This window comes from Lactuca sativa, chromosome 1 (genome assembly GCF_002870075.4).
Source record: "Lactuca sativa cultivar Salinas chromosome 1, Lsat_Salinas_v11, whole genome shotgun sequence".
In the NCBI taxonomy this organism is placed as follows: domain Eukaryota; kingdom Viridiplantae; phylum Streptophyta; class Magnoliopsida; order Asterales; family Asteraceae; genus Lactuca; species Lactuca sativa.
Genome location: NC_056623.2, coordinates 43,937,568 through 43,945,084, shown reverse-complemented (window position 1 = coordinate 43,945,084; position 7,517 = coordinate 43,937,568). Strand labels below are relative to the sequence as shown.

At 50.4% G+C, this 7,517-nt stretch overlaps 1 long non-coding RNA gene across 1 annotated transcript; it reads left to right on the top strand.

Annotated features, from left to right (window-relative positions):
• Window positions 1–787: 787 nt before the first annotated feature.
• Window positions 788–2,454, top strand: LOC122195876 (uncharacterized). Its single transcript, XR_006186865.2, has 3 exons — window positions 788–1,170; window positions 1,939–2,006; window positions 2,299–2,454. It is a non-coding gene; the product is annotated as an uncharacterized LOC122195876 (long non-coding RNA).
• Window positions 2,455–7,517: the final 5,063 nt, after the last annotated feature.

The following is a 7,517-nucleotide window of genomic DNA, read 5'->3' as shown; positions in this document are numbered from 1 at the left end:
CTTGAGGACATGCTTCGAGCATGTGTGTTAGATTTTGGGGGTAGCTGGGATGCGTATCTACCCTTGGCAGAGTTTTCCTACAACAACAGCCATCATTCGAGCATTGGTATGCCACCCTTTGAGCTGTTGTATGGTAGGAGGTGTCGGACCCCCATTTGCTGGGGAGAGGTCGGGCAAAGAGTGATGGGCAGTACCGAGATCGTGCTTCAGACGACAGAGCAGATTCAGCAGGTCAGACAGAGGTTATTGACCGCCCAGAGTCGACAGAAGAGTTATGCAGACAGACGCCGGTCCGAGCTTGAGTTTCAGGTCGGCGACTTCGTTCTCCTGAAGGTCTCTCCTTGGAAAGGAGTGATTCGATTCAGGAAGAGGGACAAGTTGGGGCCCCGGTATATTGGGCCATTTCGTGTGATTGCGAGGGTAGGCCGGGTGGCCTATCGTTTGGAATTGCCAGCAGAGTTGGGGCAAATCCACGACACTTTTCATGTGTCGCAATTGAGGAAATGTATTGCCGATGAGTCGGCAGTAGTTCCATTAGAGGATATTCAGGTGGATGCGAGCCTGAATTATGCCGAGAGACCAGTAGCCATCAGAGATCGGAAGATCAAGGTTCTGAGGAACAAGGAGGTACCTTTGGTGTTGGTTCAGTGGCAACACCGGAAGGGATCAGAGATGACCTGGGAGCCGGAGCGCGAGATGCGGGCTCAGCATCCGGAGCTATTTTAGAGCGAGACTTCGAGGGCGAAGTCTAATCCTAGTGGGGGAGAACTGTAACAGCCCGGATCTCCAGGTATTTTATTGCTTTAATATTTTGAGTTTTGAGAAGGGACTCGGCGAGTTGGAGCTCAGACTCGCCGAGTAGGGTCGCGATTCTGGACGCGGGATTCGTTCGGACTCGGCGAGTCCAGGATATGGACTCGGCGAGTCCACGCTGTTTAATGAAACCCTAATTTCTCGGGTTTGGGACCTATTTAAATGGCCTTATGGCCGTCATTTGCATCCATCAGTCCATAGAGAGAAACCCTAAAAGTGTTTTAGCGATTTGAGAGTGAAAGGAGGCATTTCTTGACATTTGTGTGTTGTTTAGCAAAGAAGAAGGAGACTCTAGGCAAGAGGAGGCAAAGGGGACTGCTATTTGGTGGATTTGAAGCTTGTCCCTTCAATCTAAAGGTATAATTTCGACCCATCTCCTGTTTTGTGAAGTATAATCGATTTTAGGGTTTCTTGTGGTGTTGTTGAGTTGATTTGATGGCCAAATAGTCCCATGCTAGTGATGAGACTTCGGATCTGGATCCATAGAGGTCCAGAGAGCCTCATTCTTCGAGCTTTATAGAGAGCAATGGAGGTCATGACCTTGTGTAGTGAGATTTGTTGAAGATTCTTCATAATTAGTCATATAGAGGTTGTTCATGCATCAAGACTGGGACTTTACGTGATGAATCAGTCTAGGAGGGCCAGATCTATGAATTGTTGGAGTAGATCTGACCTTAGAAGCAAGTTTGAGTGATTTCATGGAATGGACTCGCCGAGTCCGATGAGCAGACTCGGCGAGTAGCTTGAAGATTGCCTTGGACCGGCCAGTGAGTGGTCCAGTCGAGTCAGGAGTTGACCCAGTGAGTCAGGGCGAGTTGGAGAGGATTGTCATGTGGTCTGAGTCGAGCTGGGACTCGCCGAGTCGTTCTTGAGACTCGGCGAGTTGAGTCGGGGTGGCCCCGCGATTCTTCCAGGTGGAACTCGTCGAGTCAGGGGGAGTACTCGACGTGTAGAAAGGGAATCCTAGAGAGTGGTGAGAACGTCTAGACTCGCCGAGTTGCCGTGTGCACTCGCCGAGTCCGGTCAAAGTTGACCGTTGACCGTTGACCATTGACTTGTGTTGACTTCTTAGGGATAGTCAACCTTAGAGATAAAAGTGTTAATTAGAGTCTTGTGATGTCATAGGAGGATTAGAGCTCGGAGGATCGAGCACGAGGGATTTCCAGGGATCGTGAGATACCGAGACGCGCGAGGTGAGTCTTCTCACTATACTTTACCTTGAGTCGGTAATCAGAGTTATGTGTTAGTGTATGTATGTTATGTGCATGTTATGTGTTGTACTGCATTATTTCTATGTGATTTATGCTGTGCATGTTTATAGAGTTGGAACCGGAAGGTTCACAGAGTTAGAACCTGAGGGTTCACAGAGTTGGGTGTACGGACCCATAGAGTTATGGCCTCGAGTGGCTAATATGTGTTTTATGTGTGGTATTTTGGGGAAACTCACTAAGCTTCGTGCTTACAGTGTTAGTGTTGTTGTTTCAGGTACTAGCGATGACCGTGGGAAGGCGCCGGCTTGATCTGTACACACGCAGGGGACTTTGATATATTTACATTGATCTTGGGATTTTTGTGTAATGAGAATTGAGATTTAAAATCTGATGTTTTATGGAAAATGAATGAGAAATGTTTCTATAAATTGTGAAAAATAAATTTTTAAAATTTTCGGTGTTACATTTACAAGTTCCACCCTCTTGTTCCTAAGATCCTTCGACTTCCGGTCAAGGATTGCGACTGGGCGCTCAATGTAATTCAGGTTGTCATCAACCTATATATCCTCTAGCGGCACCACCGTTGAATCATCCACTAGGCACTTCCGCAGCTGGGAGACATGGAAGGTGCTGTGGATCTGTCTGAGCTCGGCTTGAAGATCCAACCTATATGCCACCTTGCCCACCCGGGCTACAACCATGAACGGACCAATGTATCTCGAGCCCAACTTGCCCCGCTTCCTGAATCGAATGATGCCTTTCCAAGGCGACACTTTCAGGAGGACCATATCCCCGACCTGGAACTCCAGGTCTGATCGACGCTTGTCGGCATAACTTTTCTGACGACTCTGCGCGGTCTGAAGCCTGCTTCGAACCTGCTGGATTCTCTCGGTCGTCTTGAGCACCACCTCGGTGCTCCCCATGACCCTCTGGCCAACTTCACCCCAACATATCGGGGTCCTGCACCTCCGTCCATACAACATCTCGAATGGAGGACAGTCAATACTCGCATGGTAGCTGTTGTTGTACGAGAACTCAACCAAGGGAAGATAAGTATCCCAGCTACCACCGAAATCTAGCACGCATGCCCGCATCATATCCTCCAAAGTCTGGATGGTCCTCTCGCTCTGACCATCCGTCTGCGGGTGAAAGGCGGTGCTAAAATGCAGACGAGTGCCCAACTCATCATGAAACTTCTTCCAAAACCTGGAAGTAAACCGCACATCTCGGTCTGATATCACTGACACTGGCACCCCGTGTCGCGCCACTATCTCCCTGATATAGATATCGGCCAACTTTTCGGCTGAGATACTCTTCTGGATTGGAATAAAATGGGCGCTCTTGGTCAATCGATCCACAATGACCCAAATCGAATCTACTCCTATCGCAGTCCTCGGAAGCTTTGTGATAAAATCCATCGTAATATCTTCTCATTTCCACAACGAGATGTCCAACGGCTGCATCTTGCCGTGCGGTCTCTGATGCTCGGCTTTGACCTTTCTGCAGGTCAAACATCGCTCGACATATCACGCCACATCCAACTTCATGCAAGGCCACCAATAGTCTAGACGAAGATCGCTATACATCTTCGTCGCCCCTGGATGAATAGAGAATCGGGATTTGTGCGCCTCCTCCATCAAGATCTGGCACACGCCCCCGTAATACGGCACCCACACCCTACAGTGTAGTGTCAATAACCCTCGACTATCATAATCGAAGGAGGTGACTTGACCCACTATTCGCTCACTCTTCCGATTTTCCTCCGTCATAGTCTCCTGCTGAGCTTCCCGAATCCGCTCTAACAGTGGAATCACCACCGTCATCCTCATACACATATCCCTGATCGGTGCCGCCTTACGACTAAGCGCATCAGCCACTACGTTGGCCTTCCCGGGTGGTAAAGGATCTCGCAATCATAATCCTTCACCACGTCCAACCACCGAAGCTGCCTCATGTTCAGATTCAACTGATCCATGAGGTACCTCAAACTCTTGTGGTCCGTGTAAATGGTACATCGAACCCCGTAGAGGTAATGCCACCAAATCTTGAGGGCGAAGACCACCGCCCCCAACTCCAAATCATGCGTCGGGTAGTTCGCCTCGTGAGGCTTCAATTGCCTCGAGGCATAAGCAATGACATGTCCCCTCTGCATCAATATTGCGCCTAAACTTGAGATAGACGCATCGCAGTATACCACAAAATCCTCCACGCCCTCGGGCAGGGCTAAGATTGGCGCCTCACACAATCTCTGCCTCAGAATCTAGAAGGCTGCCTGCTGCTCAGGCCCCCATCGAAAGACCACGACTTTCCTAGTCAACCGTGTCAGGGGTACGTCTATCTTGGAGAAATCCTGAATGAATCTCCGATAGTAGCCTGCTAATCCTAGGAAACTCTGAATCTGAGATGGAGACTTCGGAACCTCCCATCTCATCACAACCTCCACCTTGACCGGGTCTACTAAAATCCCGTTCTAGTTGACGAGGTGCCCAAGAAACTGCACCTCGCGCAACCAAAACTCACATTTGGAGAACTTGGCATACAAGCTCTCCCTCCTCAAGGTCTCCAAAACCTCTCTCAGATGCTCCTCGTGCTCCTCCTACGTCTTGGAATAAACCAACATGTCATCAATGAAAACTATCACAAACCGATCCAGCATCAGTCTACACACGCGGTTCATGAGGTCCATGAACGCGGAAGGAGCATTGGTGAGCCCAAACGACATCACCACGAACTCATAATGGCCATAACGTGTCCGAAACGCGGTCTTCTGTATATCCTCCTCTCTGACCCTCATCTGATGATAACCTGAAAGCAAATCGATCTTGGAGAACCAAGATGCTCCCCGCAACTGGTCAAAGAGGTCATCGATCCTCGGGAGTGGGTAACGGTTCTTCACCGTTACCTTATTCAGCTCCCAGTAATCTATACACATCCGATGCGACCCGTCCTTCTTCTTCACAAACAGGATCGGGGCTCCCCAGGGTGAACTGCTCGGTCGAATAAATCCCTTGTCTAGCAGCTCATGCAGCTGCGTAGACAACTCCTGCATCTCGGGAGGAGCCAACCGATAGGGTGTCTTGGCTATCGGAGCCGCACCAGGAACTAGGTCGATCCTGAACTCTACCTGACGCTCCAGAGGTATTCCAGGAAGCTCCTCCGGGAACACATCATCATAGTCTCGCACCACTAGAACCTCGCTCACCGTTGCCTTACCCGCATCCCGGGTATCCATAACGTACGCGACATATCCCGTGCAACCCTGCTGAACATACTGTGGGTCCATATTGTGGCCTCTCGCCGTGGATCACCAACTCTCCCCCACTTGGGGTCCTGATCCGCACTAGCTGTTGTGCACAATCTATCACCGCCCCATTAGGGCTCAACCAATCTATGCCTATAATCACCTTGTTCCCCCGCAACGGAATGGGAACCAAATCCACCAAGTAGCGTTCCTCAAATAACCTTAGAACACAATCCCTGAATACTAATGATGCTCGCACCGATCGATCATCGCGATCTCTACCTCTAAAGGGAAATCCAACATGCTTGAAGTCTCAGCAAACCTCTTGTTAAGCGCAATGGAATCAAATGATCGGGTGGCACCCGAATCAAACAACACCTGAACAGGGATACCGTTCACATGGAACGATCCCAACGCACACACACAGAGCACATATCAATATCATAACATCATAAAAAAAGATAGAGGGAAAGAATCATACCCATCACCACATCGGGTGCGACACGAGCCTCCTCAGTAGTCAGCTGAAACACCCGACTCCTCACCACTGGAGCCTCTGCCTTGACCTGCCGGCCATCTGTAATCCGCAGGGTAGCTGGAGCTAGCGTCTTAACCGACGCTGATGCTGTCAACTGGGGGAAATTGGCCTTCTTGTGGCCCCTCTGGTTGCAGTGGAAACACAACAACTCCGATGTCTGAATCACAGGTGCAGGGGCGGTACAATCCCTGCTGAAATGCCCTGTCTTGCCGCACTTATAGCAGCCCGACGATCCCAACCTACATGCCCCCTCATGAGGCCTGCCACATTTCTTGCAGCGGCTCGGTCCTGACTGGCCCTTCGGCCTACCATCTGGTCCTTTGGGCTTCTTCCCTGAAGCCCCTCCTGCCTGTCCCTCCTCTGTCTTCCTCTTCCGGATGTGCTCCAGATCTATCTCCCTCTCCCGTGCCCTGGAAATCATAGAGTCCAGGGTAGGTCAAGCTGAAAAACTGACATTTTCCTGAATATCAGCTCGTAGCATGTCATGATAGCGGGTCTTCCTCATATCCTCCTCACCCGCGTACTGGGGCACCAGCAACGCCCTCTCCCGTAACTTGGCGGTGATCTCCGCCACAGTCTCCGTCATCTGTCTCATATCCAAGAACTCCCTGGCCAGCTGCTGAAGCTCGACAGTCGGCACAAACTCTGCCATGAACCTGGTCGCGAAGTCTGACCAAGTCATAGCCTCGACAGCCGAGGCTCCCAACGAGTCACCCACGGACTCCCACCAATCCCTAGCTCGATCTCGTAAACACCTTGGTGCAAACCTCACCTTCGACCCCTCAGGGCAGAAGCTAATCATCTGTGCAGACTCAATGTCTACAATCCATCGTCTGGCAGCTATGGGGTCTTTCGCCCCGTGAAAATCCGACGCACCACTGCCCTGGGAGTCCTTGAAGGACAGTGTGCGAGATCCCGACTGGCCAGATGTCATGTCGCTCCTGAATGCCCTGAGGCGATCCTCCATCAACTCCAATATCCCTTCCTTGATCGACTCGAAGATGATGGGGGTCGATTCAAGGATGCCTCTGGTGATCTCTGACGCGATGAACTCGCGTAGCCCCTCATCTAATGGCTCAGAACCTGATCCCGAACCCGATCCCTCTCCTGAACTGCCAACTGCTGGCCTCGAGCGTAGTACCACCATTCTGAAACATATAAATAATAATCGTTAGCGATACTGATACCTCTGGAGGGATCACACCTACTACAAGTTCCCTGGTCTTATCTTGGCCTTCCTCAGTTCGGGTACGGATCCTCTGCTTTCAGTAGTACGGGCCCATACTACCTTCCATATCTATCTGTACCTTCTCTAAGGACTGCCTTGACTCCACCAGGTCCCTTTCACTACTGCTGATCACTGCTATACTCATCCTAGGCTTGCCCTAGGAAATCTCTAACTCCACCCTACCCGATCCTCAACTGCTGAAGGCCTCCTTGTATTGACAGTTAGCCATTACCTGAATACCATCACATGTGGTGAGGCTCAAATAATCCTTCGAGTAACAGACTCGACTCTACAACGGTTAGACTCAGACAAGAGCTGCGCAATAGGGCTAAATCCAGCACTCTAAGATTATTTAACCCTGATCACATGTGACGTGACGTATTCACCTAATGTCTAACTCCCATCACTCAGAGTCCCACGAAGCACAAAGCAAGCAGCATCCAGACAAAAGGGAACAATCTCAAGCAAATTCGCTTTCATAGCGAG